Genomic DNA, 18,009 nt, shown 5'->3' on the forward strand with positions numbered 1-18,009 from the left:
GGCAGAGGCTCTCTGAGATTTCAGGTGGGCACACTAACAGTCCTAGCTATCCAGAGATGCCAGGGATTGAACCTGGACTACCCTTAGGGTAGTTGTTATGTACTGAAGTTCTCACCCTGGGCCAGCAGGGGGATACTGTAGATAGTTATGCAAATAAGGGATCGAAAGTGACGTTCAGTGATTGGATAGTTTTAGAAAGTTGTTACAGTTACGTTGTACTGGAGCTCTATATAAGCAGGCTGACTGAACCCTTCAGTTCAGTTCTGTCCTGGCCTGTGAATAAACAAGAGCTGTTTGAAGAATCACTGTGTCGTCTGATATGTTCACCCACAACTTAACCGTAGTGATAAAGTGGGATATCAAATCCAAACTCTTCTTCTGAATGCAAAGCAGATGCTTTATTACTGAGCCACTGCCCGGGCCCTGTACCCAAGGCCACCTGAGTTGCTTTGGCCGCTGATGGCGAAAATCCCATGAATGCCTCCCTCCCTCTCTGACAGCAAATGTAGAGTAATCATCAATTTTAAAATTAGTAATCTTCCGCCCTTTCGAGCCCCAAATGCCTGATGCGGCCCACTCCTTCTATCGGTAGATTGGCCCTAGAAATTTATAATGTTCTTATAAATGGGCTCAACATGAATTTCTGTTTCCCTTCTCTGTGTTGCTGCCACTAACCAATGGGTACTGTAAATTTCCTGGGGCTGAGACCTACGCTCCCTTCCTTTCATTCTTCTTGTTTGTGCTGCATTGTATTAGTTCCTATTAATGGTACCATGGGGAAACCCAGCCAGATGGGTAGGGTATAAATATCATCATCATCATCCGATGTGGGGAACCTTTGGCCCTCCAGATATGGTACTGCTAAACTGTACCAAATCTTTCTCCCTGCCTGTGTGATACTGTACAACAGGAAGAAAATACGACCTGCCACACCCACACACCCAAAGCCTGAACTCGTATAGTCCAGAATTCTGAGCCCACCATCTGATTCTGTATAATGGGTAGATATATTCATGACTGTTTTGAAAGAGCTTGGACAGTACCACTGGCTAAAAGATGAAAGTATGTAAAGCACAAATATGAACAGAGGAAGGAACACAGCACCAGGCTGCTTGTGGGTTGACACCATAAACCATTTTAGGACAATGCGGATGAACAAAGGTTTGACAAAAATCGACTGTGAAATATTCTTTCATTTATGAACTGTAGTGTATTTTTAATTTTTTGCATAGTTCATTTATAATAAAGGTTTTTCCCATCACCTTAGCATTTCACCTCAGGGCAAAATCATAGATTTCCCCCCAAGTATTGATTCTTCGTTATATCCTAAATGAGATATAGGGATTAATTTTTCTTCCTTGCGTCTAGCTCTGGGTTTTGGAAATGTGGGTCTTGGCCTAGCTATGTCCATTATTGTGAACTGAAACCAACGTCACACACCATCTCTCCTGATGGGGATTTCACTGTTGAAAGTGTTTGATTTCTTTTGACACAAGTCTTACTGTTTTGAATATTGGTTAAAGGTGAAAAGAAGGCAATGGAATTATTAATAAATTGAGGGGGGATATATTCCTCGAGGAAAGAGGATGTGCATTCTTAGCCTAGAGCCCTCAAACAATTCGAGACAACTAATTATTTTGTTTTCTGAGTATTGGGTGGGAAAGAATCTGTTCAATATTTGGGACTGTAGTCCTAAGCACACTTACTAAAAAGTAGTCTCACTGAACTCAGTGGGGCTTGCTTCTATTTAAATATGTCTATTATTAGGCTATAAGCTTCCTTGGTTATTTTCCCAAAGAGATTGCAAAGGGGGCGATCCAATGTGTTGGCCACTTTTAGAGCATGTTGTCAGATATAGTAGGATACAAATCCACATGTGGGGGGGGGTTAGCCTGCATGGTAAGCAACCCTAAGGTTCTGTGGGAAATTTAATCATAGGCTCCTTTTTGAGGGTCCCAGTAATGGTGGAAAAGCTTCCCTGAAAAACTTGCCCACAAAAAGCACTATTCCCATGCAATGCTCAACTGAAAGGGTTGTACATGCTAAAACGCTTCCCAGAATCCTTTGCAGGGTGGCCACTTACACATAACCAGGGGGGAGGGCAAATAGGAAACAAATCTGCATAGCTGCATATGCTAATTGGTGTATATTTAGAAATACGATGTGCCTTTGCAGGTGCAAACCACCAGCTGATCAGCAGTGCCTGCAAACCCAGCTTTTGGCAGACACATACATGATCTCATTCATTAATAATAATAATAATAATAATAATAATAATAATAATAATATATTTGTACCCCACCCATCTGGCTGGGTTTCCCCAGCCACTCTGGGCAGTGGTTGAGAATCTCAGAAGTGGCGTGGTTCAGACTCCTTGCTATACTCATTTAGCTTGACTGGCTTTGCCATTCTCTTTGAAAGAGGTGGATTTAGGAAGCAATACTGAGGGGGTGTCATCCATTCTAATAATAATTTTTTTCAAAAGAACTGTATATATTCTGTCAGAAGGGCTCCTCCTGCTGGTGGCATGAAGCATAGCATATTTCTAATTATACAGGTATAGCAATATACAATGAGTATCTCAGCCTGAGATAAGTGCTTATCACAGTCCATATTTCTTTGGAGGCATAACACTATTAGAGTTCCATATTTCCACTAAAGTGGCTTAAGGTAAAAAGTGATGAAAAGCAGCTTACAACTAGACACTGGACAATAATATATTAATATATATTTAATGATCTCTCTTTTTGCACAGAGCTGATTGTAAACATGGAACAATGAACAGATGGTGTTTATGAAGCTATGTATTGTAGAAGTTAGAAGGATACACTTAATATATAAAGATTATTTAGCAATATTATTTAGCCTACTGAACCCTTTTTTCTCATTCCCCCACTTTCCCCACTTGAACTCCTATTTAACCCTCTTCTTCCCTGCTTTTATTTTATTTTAAATTTTCTTCTTTTTCTGTGTCTTCATTGTAAGTTATGTCATTATGTCACTGATGATTATACACTTCATCTGTATGAAAATGTTATGAGTTGATCCAGACTTGTACTCAACCGAGTTTCACTAATGCTGGAGGAATAGGGGGGCAGGGGCAATTTTTACATGTTTCCCTTCCCCCACAATACCCCGTGGCCCCTGAAAATCTGTTCTGGATGCTGAGGAGACCCTTTGGACCACCATGAAAGAGAAGGGGGGGTTGCAGGGCAAAGAGGAAACCAGCAAAAAATGAAAAGAAAATAAAAATCACCTTTCTTCTCTTCTTCAGTGGAACTTGGTGCCTTCTGCCAATAATGATGATAATAATAATAATAATAATAATAATAATAATAATAATAATAATAATAATAAATTTCTACTCCGCCCATCTGACTGGGTTTTCCCAGCCACTCTGGGGGGCTCTCAACAGAATATTAAAAACACAATAAAACATCAAACATTAAAAACGTCCCTAAACAGGGTTGCCTTCAGATGTCTTCTGAAAGTCAGATAGTTGTTTATTTCCTTGACATCTGATGGGATGGCGTTCCATAGGGTGGGTGCCACTACCAAGAAGGCCCTCTGCCTGGTTCCCTGTAACCTCAATTCTCGCAGGGAGGGAACTGCCAGAAGGCCCTTGGAATTGGACCTCAGTGTCCGAGATGAATGATAGGGGTGGAAAGAAACTTTCTATTCACAGATGGGACACTCTGGATCCAATCCTATATGTTTTGTATCATAGTATATTTACATTGGGACGTGGGTGGCGCTGTGGGTTAAACCACAGAGCCTAGGACTTGCCGATCAGAAGGTCGGCGGTTTGAATCCCTGCGACGGGGTGAGCTCCCGTTGCTCGGTCCCTGCTCCTGCCAACCTAGCAGTTTGAAAGCACATCAAAGTGCAAGTAGATAAAGTACCTTCAGCGGGAAGGTAAACGGTGTTTCCGTGCGCTGCTCTGGTTCGCCAGAAGCGGCTTAGTCATGCTGGCCACATGACCCGGAAGCTGTACACTGGCTCCCTCGGCCAATAAAGCGAGATGAGCACCGCAACCCCAGAGTCGGCCATGACTGGACCTAATGGTCAGGGGTCCCTTTAACTTTACCTATATTTACATTATTTACATTGCATTACATTACATTTACATTATCCATTTTTAAAAAAAAAAATGCATCACTGTATTTTAATGGTTATTTGGGGGAGCAAGCAAACCTTTTTTCAATCCAGTACAGGTTTATCACAAATGCCATGAGGAAAAAAATTTTCTCTGCACAGGTTAACTCAGGTTTAAGCCGACTGCTGGACTGACTGTCACTAAGTTGTCAACTGCCGGTTATGAATAGTGTACAGAAGGAGAACAAGTTGACCTTGAACTCACTAAATGTTTTATGAATAGCACCCATTTCCAGGGAGAAAAAATATGAATATGTTTTCCAGATTTTACAGCCCCTCTCTCCTTTCCTTAAGGCTCTCCAGTACCAAATGCTTTTCATCTTATCAAGGTGCTCATTATAGGGAAGGTTCAGAAAGCAAAGAGCATCGTTTTAATGATGAAGGTAATGCTTGGAGAATATAAGGAGCTGACGCCACTGCCTTTCCCCAAAGGCAACACAGAATATTGCAGTTGTCATGCCATGCTTCTGCAAAAGACCATTTGTTTTTGAGGAGACTCACATGCAATATATAACATACACAAGTAACAGGGGGAAGTCTGCATTTCAGGGTTTTTCTTCATCTTTTTTTCAAAACTGGGTTTTGATAGGGAACTGCACAGGTATAGGGAGAGCAGCTAATTTTCTTCAGTGCAGAATTTATTGGGGCCCTTTCTCCTCAACAGAATAGTTTTGACTCTTTCAGAGATTGCAGACAGTTTCAGAGAATGCAGACAATGACTCTACCTAAAGTTAATGACTTTGAAAGCTCTGCAAATCCACTGGTATGAGTTTGTGCTTCTTAAAGTCGCAGCCCAAGAAGATACATAAACAGATTTAATAAAGAAGACACTCTTAAACATCATTTGAAGACACATAAAGCTGCCAGCTGCCTGCCAGTCTGCCTGCCTGCCTTTCTATCTAAGATAATACCAGGAGCAATGCTAATTTGGAGGAGCGAGGAGTGGCAAAGACTATTGGGAACACCTGGAGGTGGAACAAACGGGACATGTATGGTGGAGCACTTGCTAGTCCTTGCTAGCCCCTCATGTCAATTTAATACATTTCCAGAGCTGGTGGAACGAATTTATGCATTCGTAAATGACAATTAAAAAAAAAAATCAAAATAAGATATAAACACAATAAAACAGGAAGAATGTTGAGTAGCAGCAGGTCCATTGCAGTGGTTGGCTCAGGTGATATGTTGGAAGGATTCTTCTGCCATGGAGAAGGTAACCATTTTGGCACCAGGAAAACTTCCCTGGGGAAGGCATTCCACAGGAAGGACACTTCAGGCGAAGGACCGCAAGTCTGTCTAGCACAATAAAGTCCATGTATCTGGTTAAAGGTAAAGGGACCATTAGGTCTAGTCGTGGCTGACTCTGGGGTTGCGGTGCTCATCTCGCTTTATTGGCCAAGGGAGCCGGTGTACAGCTTCCGGGTCATGTGGCCAGCATGACTAAGCCGCTTCTGGCAAACCAGAGCAGCGCACGGAAACACCGTTTACCTTCCCGCTGGAGTGGTACCTATTGATCTACTTGCACATTGACGTGCTTTCGAACTGCTAGGTTGGCAGGAGCAGGGACTGAACAATGGGAGCTCACCCCGTTGTGGGGATTCAAACCACGACCTTCTGATTGGCAAGCCCTAGGCTCTGTGGTTTAACCCACAGCGCCACCCGCGTCCCTACATGTATCTGGTTACTACCCACCTAAAATCAGTGAATAAGATGGATCCAGAAAAGAACCTCAATGGGTTTACTAAGTATGACTTAGTTGACTATCACCATATAATATATAATCTTTAATTATCCTCATTTATTTGTTTGTTTTAAGCATTTTTTTTCTTAGTAGAAGCCCCCCCCCCTCCATTTCAGGAATCCTTGGCAGGAATCCCTAAGGGACTATGGACTATGCTCTCTGGCAGTAAGAAGTTTCTCCTCAGCCACTGGCTCTGTTCAGAAAGTTTCATGGGCCATCTCATTATTTATTTGTTTATTAGGAATTGTAGGAGCAAGAAAGAAGCAGCCTCAGCTGGCTGGCTGGAAATATGATTGTATTTTGAAATATAGTATGGAGAGACTCTATACTGTGTGCTTCATGGAAAGCAGTTGGAAGAAACATCTTGACCCAGAAGTTCCATTACCCATTTTAATTGAAATTGGTTACCTTTTTTTTTCTTCTTCAGAAGAAGAAGGAAAGAGGAGGGAAAGGAAGAACTGAAGATCAAAATACCCCTTTGGCATTTCAGTTTGGGCATTTCCTGCTAAAATGCTACTTGTTCCTGTGTGGTAAATGAAAAAATGCATTTGCCAGAGTTGTCAAACACATGGATTGCCAATTGGTTCTGAAAGCACCATTCCTGGACCATTTTCCCATTCAAGCTCAGGGGGATCTCTGTCCCTTCAGCTTCAAGTCAGCTGTACATTAAATGCCAGAGAAGTACATTGGTTCTGTTTATAGGATTGCTAATCTTTTGCCTTAGCAGGAACTGGCTCACAACTTTTGCTGGCTCTAAAAAATATTTTTCTCACTCTGTCTCCCCACCCCCAGTTTAGCTTACTATGGATACGAGTGGACACAAATATTGGGTGAGAATGTGTTGTGAATGTGATCTGGGCAGTCGTGGCGTCTCTTGTCGTATAAAAGATTTCTCTCCTCCTTCTTGGCAACGGGCGAGCTGGTCAAAGTTCGCCTCCCGCATTAGGGATGGTGAAAGGAAACCGGAGACCCGTTCCTTGTCTACTGACACACTTACAAGACAAACACATGCTCCATTAAAAATAACACAGCTCTGCTGTGATATGTGGCCCTCCCATGTCTTTGGAGTAAAAATGTGCTTCAGTGTGCAGTGTTGAGCTTCTTAAGATATAAGGTTTCCACTTGGCACTGAGGCAACTCAAAGAGTTATGAGATAGAAGGCAGCTGATTTTTGATTTTTTATTTTGCCAAGGGGGCGCTCCTCACTCACAGCCTCATACCAAAGCTAAGCACCCTTGTCCCAGATTTTTATCATTTGCTTGTTCTCCATATTTCTCAAGTCAGTCAAGCTCCACATTTGACAAACTCTGGTGACTCCCTTCTTTTCTGCCCCTGGCAGCTGCAGGGGGGGGGGGGGCGAGACAGGTTGTATTTGCTTTTCTCTTCTCCATAATGTGATGCTTGCAGAGTGTAACGTTTCCTTTTTAGCACATCTTGCTATTGTCAAGAAGTCAGAGATTGTAATGCAGGTTATGTTGTGCCCATAGCTCAGGATTCTCTGAAAGTGGTGGTGGTGGTGGAATACCAGCCAGATAATGGTTTCCCTTTTTCAGGCACCAAACTCTTATTGCCACATATCACTTGGCAAGAACAACAATGCAGAGCCATGACTGAAGACAAAACAAACCTTGATTTATGTGTTTTAAACCGCTGCTGATTATGAGTGACGTAGTGTGGGTTGCCAGCACCCGGGGGAATGCATGCACATTCAACTGCCTAACGGTGTCACCCAGGAGATCGCAACTGCAGAGATAAGAAAAGAAGAGGCATTCCATTGTCTGGAGAGGTCACTTCCTGGTTTGCATGGAGAGGCCATTTTCAACGGAGCCCAGCAATGGAAGCACACTGCTGTATTGAGGCAGCATTGGGTGTTGAAATATTGCGCCCCCTAACAATTTTGCACCTGGGGCAAACACCCCTGTGCCCCCACACACTGCACCAGTGCTGATTATTCCCGTTGTTTACTTTCATCGGCATTAATGTGGACAGCTTGAAACTGGTCTGAAAGTGGTGCATCTTAGCGCTGCACAGAACCGGTGCTGGTTGCTGTAAGTGCAGCAGAGAGCTCAAAAAATCTCTGGTTCTGGGGCAATGGCCACTTCTATGTTTCCTGGGCTTCTCTCTCAGTGCATTTGGCCTCTACAGGCTTCTCCTACAACTTTGACACACAAACATCCCTACCTTTCTTCAGCTGTCACAGGATTTCCTGTGCTGCTGAGTATTTAAGGCTGGACGCTTACTTGAGACTGAGAGTAAGTTTCATTGAGTTAAGAAGGGCTTGGGCTGTGTAAGGGGCAAGGGCTTTATTTGTGCACCATGTGGGTGGGTGCAGGACTTTTCCATTTCATCCCTTTTACTGCCTTTCCAAATGATAAGTTGTTAGGCCAATTCCTTCCCCTCTATTTCCCCTCAAACTAGTATATTTCTGTGTGTCCTGGGAGTATTCTGTGTCCAAATCACAATCTTATTTTGGGTGGCTTCTTTTCACTTCCAGACATATAGACATATGACCAACCAAGCTGAGAATGAGAAGGGATTCCCACCCTATTACATTTCTGTTGCACCTTTCTTCCATCACAGAACCCAAAATGGCGCACACATGGTTGCCAGGAGTTTTCCAATCCAGACACTGATCAGACCCAGACCTAAATAGTTTCAAGTGTTGACCACATGTGCCTTTCAACCATATCCTGAGAACCACATTTTTTAAAATGGGAGAGAGGGGGAAAGGAGATAGTCCTTTATGAACCATTTGGGTGTGGTAATAAAGGTAAAGATAAAGGACCCCTGACAGTTAAGTCACGAACGACTCTGGGGTTGCGGCGCTCATCTCGCTTTACTGGCCGAGGGAGCCGACGTTTGTCGGCAGACAGTTTTTCCAGGTCATGTGGCCAGCATGACTGAGCCGCTTCTGTCGAAACCAGAGCAGCGCATGGAAACGCCGTTTACCTTCCCACCAGCACAGTACTTATTTATCTACTTGCACTTTGACGTGTTTTCGAACTGCTAGGTTGGCAGGAGCTGGGACAGAGCAACAGGAGCTCACCCCGTCACGGGGATTCGAACCGCGACCTTCCGATCGGCAAGCCCTAGGCTCAGTGGTTTAGACCACAGCGCCCCCTGCGTCCCTGGGTGTGGTACTAATATTCTCAATTTATCTTAGACACTATGGGAGCATTCCCCTACTTGGGAAGAAGGGCAGGGAACCCCTCATCTGAAAAAAAAAACCCAACAAAGGGTGGGGACCCACCTTTGTATCTTTATCAATTACAAAATGATATTTTCCCTTTAAATCTGCCAACCCCAGATCCTTAAAAAGAGGCTAATCTGCTCTTCCATAATGCCATTCCTAGTGAAGAATACACAACTTGGAGCCCAATTTGAGCTGGCAGCCCTGCCCATGAAGGTGCTGCAAAAGTTTGCCATATTCCACTCTGGACCCACTGAGTTATTTGTCAGCATGGGAGAATTTCCAGTGAAATCATGAGGGATGTGAGTATGAACTGCAGGAGTAGGCTATACATTGCTGGTGGTGAGCGGGGGGACCCAAAGGTGACTGCAGATTTATTTATGGAAGCGTAGGTGCTGGTCATTGCCTTTGGGGGCAATTACTATTTGAAGGCCTGTTACACTCCAGCAAGGCTTCTTCCCCTTTTTTTATGCTGTCCCCATCTATCCTCAAGGCAATAGCTTGAACAGAATCTAATGGATTTAACACAGTTGCTTTAAGCTTAAGTAACATGTGATAACTGGGAGTTTCCCCTCCTTTCAACGGGTTTAGTAATGCAACACACAAACAGCACACTCACCAAACCACCCAGCAGTAAGAAGGACACTATACTAGGGTTACCAGACGTCCCCGGTTCCCGGGGACAGTCCCAGATTTGCAAATCTGTCCCCGCACAAATTCCGTTCCCGGAATGTCCGCCAGATTTGCAAATCTGTCCCCGGGAAACGTGGCAGCGGCAGTCTCAGCAGCCTGGAGCCAGCCTGGTAGCACAGTTGGCTCTGGCTGGCTTCAGGCGCTGCTCGCTGCGGCTGCCACGAAGGGGAACTGGGGACGTCCGGCGGCACAGATCTCCTGCCCCCTTCCCCCTTTGTTTTGACAGATCAGAAGAGACTTGGGAGTTGCGGGCGGGTGGCCGTTGCCTAGGAGGGGCACAAGGCGCACGGTTTCTCTGCCAGGCAAGGTGCAAAGCCCTTCTTTTGCACCCTGTGAAACATAAATGCACAGAGTTTTTAAAAAACTGGGCAACAGCCACCCGCCCGCAACTCCCAAGCCTCCCCTGATCAGTCAAAACAGAGGGGGAAGGGGGAAGGAGATCGGGGGAGGCTCAGGAGTCATGGGCGGATGGCTGTTGCTCAGTTTTTTAAAAATTCTGCGCATTTATGTTTCACAGGGTGCGAAAGAAGGGCTTTGCACCTTTATACAATATGCATGTGTGCTTGGGGCCAGGGTCTTTTGCCTTACCATCCCCACTACTGACTCCCTGTTGCTACTCAGCTTCAAAAAAAGGGGGGGGTCCCCCGGATTAATTGAAAAAAATCTGGTAACCATAACACTAAACTGGAGATTGCAGTGTCACCAGCTAAGGAGCCGAACCATCTTAGCTGTTCAGGTCGAAGCCTCCTTCAGGCATTTTGGTCACCCATAGGAGTAGTTTTGTGTCGGGGAGAGTGGGGGCAAGCATGCCACGCCCAGCCCCCTCCATTTCCATTGATGTCCCGCTTCTCCTTCAGAAGTTGAAGGCAGAACTTCTGAAGGAGAGGCTTACTGTGCACACAGAAGCATTGTCATGTCATTAGAAACCTGATAGGTTCAAAATCACGTGGGAAGCTTCCATGTCTACTGATGGTCTTCTGCTTTTGGAAGTTCACCCTCCAGCTCATGGATGTTTGAATTTTCTCACACAGTGAGGCAAATTATAATACCTGAAGAAGGACTCTAAACATCTCTATATGTGTCAGAAGATCCAGCTTCTTGAAAATCAGTGCACGTTCTGTCACTGACTTCAATCTCGAGTTCAAGTGACAATATCCTCAAAATTCTTCATTGTGAATGCTGATGTTGAAAATCCTCCAAATGCTCAAATATTTGTATTTCAAATCTGTATTTGGCATTCTACCACATTTGGTTCTTCACTAGTTCTTCATAGCTGACAGTATTTGAGACTTGGCATGCAATGCTAATTTAGCGCTTAGCAGTATTTGTTAGCTGACATATACTGTTATCTGGAATTTAACAGTACTTGATAGCTGCCCTGCTATGGTATTTGACATTCAGCATCGTTTTATAGATGACATGCAATTATACTTAATATCTGATGGCATTTGGCAGCTGACAGATAATGGCAGATTGCCGAGAATCTGAGGTAAGATTTTACGTTTGAAAAAAATAATTTTGACCTGCAAAATTTGAGTAAAGTTCTACAGTTCGTTAAAAAACTGAAAAGTAAAAGTGGAAATTCACTTAATTTTGAATATTTGTGAATATTTTCCACTCTATTTTCCATGTGGGTCCCTTACGTAAAGGACCGTCTCACTGAAACCCTAGCTTCACATCTCCCATTGATCCAAGATATCTAGGTTTGTATCCAGTGCAGTGGTAAGTAACCATCCCGTCAACACAAGAATTTCTGCTTGCACAATGGGACTTTCCCCTTCTCCTTCCCCTGTACCCGACCCTAAATCTGTTTTGGAGTGCCCCCAAGCTTCTGGAACAAATTTGGGGCGGGTGCAGGGCATGCTGGATGGAGGAGAGCAGGGATGTATAATTTTGTAAGTAAAAACTCCGGGACTGACAGGATAGTTACCTACCGCTGCACTGAATACAAGCCCCAGTTAACCAAATATTATGAATGCTTCCTAGGCCATGAGATAGTGATGAATGTGGGATACTGATGACTATACAGTTGCACCTCGGAAGTTGAACGGAATTCATTCCGGAAGTCCGTTCGACTTCCAAAACGTCGAACGGCACGGCTTCCAGTTGGCTGCAGGAAGCTCCTGCAGCCAATCGGAAGCTGCAGAAGCCACGTCAGACGTTCAGGTTCCAAATAACATTCGCATTCCAAGGTACGTCTGCACTAAAGCTCTTCCTCCCACGTCATAGCATGCCATCATGTTGATTGTAGAAAACTTGGTAATGTTTCCCTATAACCTGGGATACTTTGGTTCTTTTTAGCATGGCATGTGTGCTAACTGAAAGATAATACCAGTGATTTCAACAATATGCCTTCAACCAGGCAATTTGATTGTCAATCACAAACTTACTTGCCTGTCTTTAGACTTTGCTCACCTGGCAGCTCGTATTTCCTATGACGACACACATAATGGAGAGAAAAATTCTTGACTCACAAACATTGGAATTTTCACCGTGGTAATGGCACCGGTTCACTCATATTTTATTCATTAAATATTATTTGTCAGTGCATTTGGCTATTTTCGAGACTTACTGTAAAACACACCATTATCACTTTCACATTTTGAGCATTTGTCAATACTATACCAGCCAACCTGTGTATTTATAATTATGCACATTTTCTCCCCCTCTCTAAAAGGCCAACGATGTTTCAATTAAGCTTGGTTCAGAAGTGCCCTTATTTAGCAAATTTGTCCTTCAGTAGGATTACTAGTGCTGGGGGTTTTTAAGAGCTCTGAGATACAGCCAGATTGTTTCATTCTGTCAGACTCAAAATAGGATACAATCAAACTCTAAATCAATAGCACTTTTTATTCCTACAGAATTGATGCATGGCATCTTTCTTCACACAAAGACTTAATGTGTTGTAAATTAATTATCTGCAATGAATACAGGGTCAGTGGACCTTGGAATGAGGGGGATGCAGTGCTAAAGCATTCCGTTACCTCCCACCACTTCACAGATCTTACTACGTCTTCTATAAATATGACTGTAAGGCCCACTTTCTGCAGGAGCTGTTAGCAAAGACTGTTAATGCTCATCTAAGGATGGGTATGGAAGGGCATGCATGCGTTACCATAAATTTGCTGCCCAAATGTTTTGCTTAGAATCTTTGCTTAGTATTTGAGATCTAAGGGTGGCATCCATTGTTTGCAATTCTCAGGATAATGGTAAAGGGACCCCTGGCCGTTAGGTCCAGTCACGGACGACTCTGGAGTTGTGGCGCTCATCTCACTTTATTGGCCAAGGGAGCCAGCGTACAGCTTCCGGGTCATGTGGCCAGCATGACTAAGCCGCTTCTGGCGAAACCAGAGCAGCGCACGGAAATGCCGTTTACCTTCCTGCCAGAGCAGTACGTACCTATTTATCTACTTGCACTTTGACATGCTTTCGAACTGCTAGGTTGGCAGGAGCAGGGACCGAGCAACGGGAGCTCACCCCGTCGTGGGGATTCGAACCGCCGACCTTCTGATCGGCAAGCCCTAGGCTCTGTGGTTTAGACCACAGCGCCACCCGCTTCCCAGTCAATTCTCAGGATAGACCCATTGAAATAAATCTGTTTATTTTCATTGGTCTACTCACCCTAAGGCTGCAATCTTATTTCTATGGAATGCACATGGAAACTCCCATAGACTGTAATAAAAGTAAATGACAATCTGTGGCCCTGATCAAACTTTGTGTGTATATAAGAACCACTTACTTGAAATGCTACTGATCAAACATTCAGTAGAGAGACAAGGGGAGCATTAAACGCAGCTCCTAGTCCCCATTTTGAACACCTGATCTGCACTGCTATGAATATTTCACTAGGGTTGCATAGATCGCCTCTGGAGACTACACACACAGCACTCATTTGCACATATGACTTTGCATTCAGTTAGGATTGCATGTGCAACTTCCTGTGTCTGCACAAGCATGAGATATCTCCTAGATCAATCAATGTGTATCTTCAGAAGTAATGTCTCCTTGTATTTAGTTTATTGTATATTTAAATGATTAAAACACTGATTTTTCACTAAAGGCAGAATTTGACATTACAGCAAACCTGAGTGAGTGTGGGGAGATTGAGGGGAGGGGTGCAGCAGGAAAAGTGATGATAGGTGGGAGGGTTAGATACTCCTCTTCCTGAGACCACTTTGCATATTAAATACATATATGAGATGCTTTGAATTGCTAAAGCTGCAATCCTGTACAAATGGTCTGCTTAAATCCCATTTAGGTCAGTTTAGTTCTTCATGCACAGGATTGCAATGTGAGCAAAGAGGAAAGAGGCAAAGAAACTCTTCACTTTTTTATTTTTATTTTTGCTAAAGCAAAAGAAATGGACGGTTGTTGGAGCATTACGGTGTGCAGAAGCACTAGAGAGATAAATGAACTCTCAGCCGTGAACACCTTGATTAAAAAGCTTGAGTTTGCTAACTTCCGAAGTTCTCATTTAAAAAAATAAATAAAACCAAGATGGAGAGGAAACTGCCATTATTTCTCTAGAATTGCTTAGCTATTAGTAGCTATAGAAACAAGGTTACTAGGTAGTAAAGACGGGCTCTCCACAAAACACAATATTACTTAGATTTGAGAATAAGAAAGAGAAACAAGCCACCGTACTCAATTAAATGATTTTTTCTCTCATGATGAATTGACAGGTCAGGGGAGATGGGCCTAGGATTGTAGATTCAGTGCTGGAAAACCATTCAGTGCTGTTCTGCTTTATTAGATTTGATTTTTTGCTAAACAGATGTCTGTTGTGTCCCTGTGCTTTGGGAAACTGAAGAATAACAGGAACTGGGGCTCCAGGCACGCATGCCATTTTTAATACTACACCTTAGATCCAGCACAGCAGGCATGGGGCAGACGGGGCGGCATGTGGTGCCGGCTCTTCCGTTAGTGCCCTCACTTGCTTGCCCTGGCTGCCATCACCAGCCCAACTCTTGTGAGGTTCTTCAAAGCTCTTGTCCACACCCTCCCCATGCCTTACTCTGAGGAAGAGGGTCATTCCTCAGAATGAGGGGTTCTGGGTGAGGTGTCCCCAAGAGAGTGTCTCCACCAGCACACTTTTCTGCTCTGTGCGTGGAAGAGAACTGAACATGTGTGGTGTGCACACAGCAGCTCTAGGGGCCAGGCCTTGCACGCAGGCCCCTGCCTCCGTCCGACCAGGAATATGGGTGTGGCGTTTGCCCTCCCACGTGACATCATGCTGGGTCATAAGGAAAGGGTTAAATGAGTGTGAAGTGATTGGCCAGTGGGAATCCAAGGGGAGGCGTTAGAGTTAGAGTTGGAGTTGTTGGGAAGTCAGTTGGGAGTTGGAGAAGGAAGAGGGAGGATAAGTCTGTGGGTTGGTCGATTGTGTTGTGAGAGAGTGAGAGAAACTGATAGGAGGAGTCAGCTAGATAATCAGTTAGCAGTTATTAGGAAAGGTATAGGCCGGTAAAGAAACTAAGATTAAGAAACCATAAACTTGTTCAGGCTTATAAAATAAACTTGATTATTTGTTTTAATGTTAACAACTGTCTGGACTCCGTGTGTACCCAAGAGAAACAGGTTGGTGGCAGCGGGGAAGCAATCACAGTGGTGGCACAGGGATCAATAGACCGTCAAACGTCCGGGGACCCTGTGTGATCGCCACAATGGGGTTTGCATGTTTGGGCAAACATCTGAACGTGCACCCGGCTTCTACGTTTATGTGTAATTTTCAAAACAGTCCACACAAAAATCTGCAAACCGTTAAATTTTTTCCTAAGACATTGGTTTTATTCCTATTCTGTTTAAAACCTGCAACTTGTCCAAACTCTTGAATTATCTTCAGTGCTTTGATTGCACTGATCTCAGGGCCCTGTAAAGTCAATACCAAATCATCAGCAAAGGCTTTTAACTTATATTGTTTAGTTCCCACTACTATGCTTTTAACTTCCTCATCTTTCCTTATCATATTCAGCAGCACCTCCAGGACAGAACTAAAAAGCGGGGGGGGGGGGGGAGTGGGCACCCTTGCCTGGTTCCCTTCTCAGCATGTTTTTTTTTTTTAAAGGTTTTTGAATTCATTGGTTTGTATTCAGTGCAGCACTAAGGAGATGGTTACATCAGTGCAAGCATGTCTCCTTTCCCAACAGAAAAATTTCCCCTCTCCTCCCCCTGTGTGGGGCTTCTCTCGACCCTCTGGAGCAGATTTAGGGAGGGTGGTATAACAGTGTTTGCCATCCTACATTTGTAGATAGCACTTTACTAATCTGTTGTTGGGGTTCCAGATTTATTGGCTCGGCATTAAAAAGAAGTGCTGTATTTGACAATGACTCCAATTAAACATTAATAAGATGTGAAATTGTGCTACAAGTCAATGTATCTTGAGGAACAGCCACATAGGAATGACATCTGGGCTCTATTTCTATTGAGTGTTGAATGATGTCGTCTTCATTTGGGGAAGGGGTTGTGCTGGAATGAAGCCTGTTTCGCTCCCCTTGACAAAAGGCCCTGCCACTTGTAAATCTGTTCTCTCCCAGTCCAGTTGTTAGTGTCAAAGTCTGTCAGATCAGCAGGACATTAAAATTATACAACTACAGTAGGAAGCGAGTGCCCCTAATTCCCAGCTCGTGCATCGCAAGCAATAAATAAATAAATAAAGCAACTATTTCTAATTTCTAATGAAAGTTCTACCAAAACCTTTTCATCTTGGATTCCTTCTGGCAGATTATATCATTTTACCTGTTTGGTGGAGCTTAATCGCAGGGATTTGTTTTATTACTAGCTAGATGCCCGCTATATGGTGAGGATGCTCACGCATTGTCCAATTTGCTGTTGCTATCTTGGCACTTTCAAGCATGGGAGTGATCTCACAGCAGCCCTTAACTGCAGTGAGAGAGCCTTTTTATTCCTGATTTTTCTGGTGAACTGTGGAATTTAGAGTCTCTATCAGTGAATAATCACACTCTGCCATACAACAATTATTACCCTTTCCTTCCTTATGGCAACGTAAGTGGAATGGCTGGTATGTGATTTCATCCCTGGCCCCAGCCCAGTGCCAGACTTATGTATAGGCTAAGTAGGCTGAAGCCTAGGGCCTCTAAATCTAGGGGGCCTTGCCAGCCTGCCCGCTCCCCAGTGCCACAGTCTCCCCTCTCCCAAAATTGCAAACCCAAGACTTCATGCAAGGGCAGGGCAACTCAGGCCCAGCAACTATGAGACTCAGGGCTAGCCAGTGGGGCCCAATTTGAAGTAGTGGGGCCCAACTTTAGTTGTTGTTTTTTAGTAGGGCCCCAGTTTACAGCCAAAGTCTGCAAAATCTTATAGATAATAAATAAAATCCATCTAGGTTACCCTGGTGCGGGGGCCCAATTTGGCCAAATTGCTCCAATTGCCTTAAGGTCAGCCCTGATGAGACTCATCAGAGGCAGCTACAATTGCAAATGGAAACAAAATATCTGTGAAAGGAAGAGGAGCAGGTTTGCTCAAGTGTGTTGCAAGTAGAAATGCTGTTTGTAACGAAGTGAGAGCAGTAGTTGCTCCAACTAACAAATAAGAAAGTTTTGAGAATTTACATGCTACATTAATTCATTGAGAAGGGGATTGTAAGAAAAACACTGGGTCCTAATTAGAATAATAGAGTGCCTGCTTTCTGGTGGGCAATTTCCTCCTTTATTTCGACACTGTGGCTGCAGACCAAATCACCTGTCAGGAAAGCTATGAGATTCAGGTGAGGGTCATATGCCTTGTCAATCCCAGCAGGTATATAACAGGAATACCCGGCCTGCCCAACCTGAAAGTGACTAACTTAGACAAACAAATTTTGACAAAATCTTGGATGATTTTGCTATGAGGCAAAATGATGGGTTGAATGATGGGAGTGGAGACACTCCTTCAGGTATACAGGGCCTAGGCCATTTAGGCCTTTAAAGGTCAGCACCAACACTTTAAATTGTGCTTGAAAACGTACTGTGAGCCAATGTAGGTCTTTCAAGACCGGTGTTGTATGGTCCCGGTGGCTGCTCCCAGTCTAGCTGCCTCTACTCAGACCCTTCTAACAGGTGACTAGCAAAAGCCCATACTGCATATATGGAGGGAGGGACAATTTTGCTATGAGGCAAAATGATGGGTTGAATGATGGGAGTGGAGACACTCCTTCAGGTATACAGGGCCTAGGCCATTTAGGCCTTTAAAGGTCAGCACCAACACTTTAAATTGTGCTTGAAAACGTACTGTGAGC

Source organism: Podarcis muralis, chromosome 5 (assembly GCF_964188315.1).
Source record: "Podarcis muralis chromosome 5, rPodMur119.hap1.1, whole genome shotgun sequence".
Taxonomy (NCBI): Eukaryota; Metazoa; Chordata; class Lepidosauria; order Squamata; family Lacertidae; genus Podarcis; species Podarcis muralis.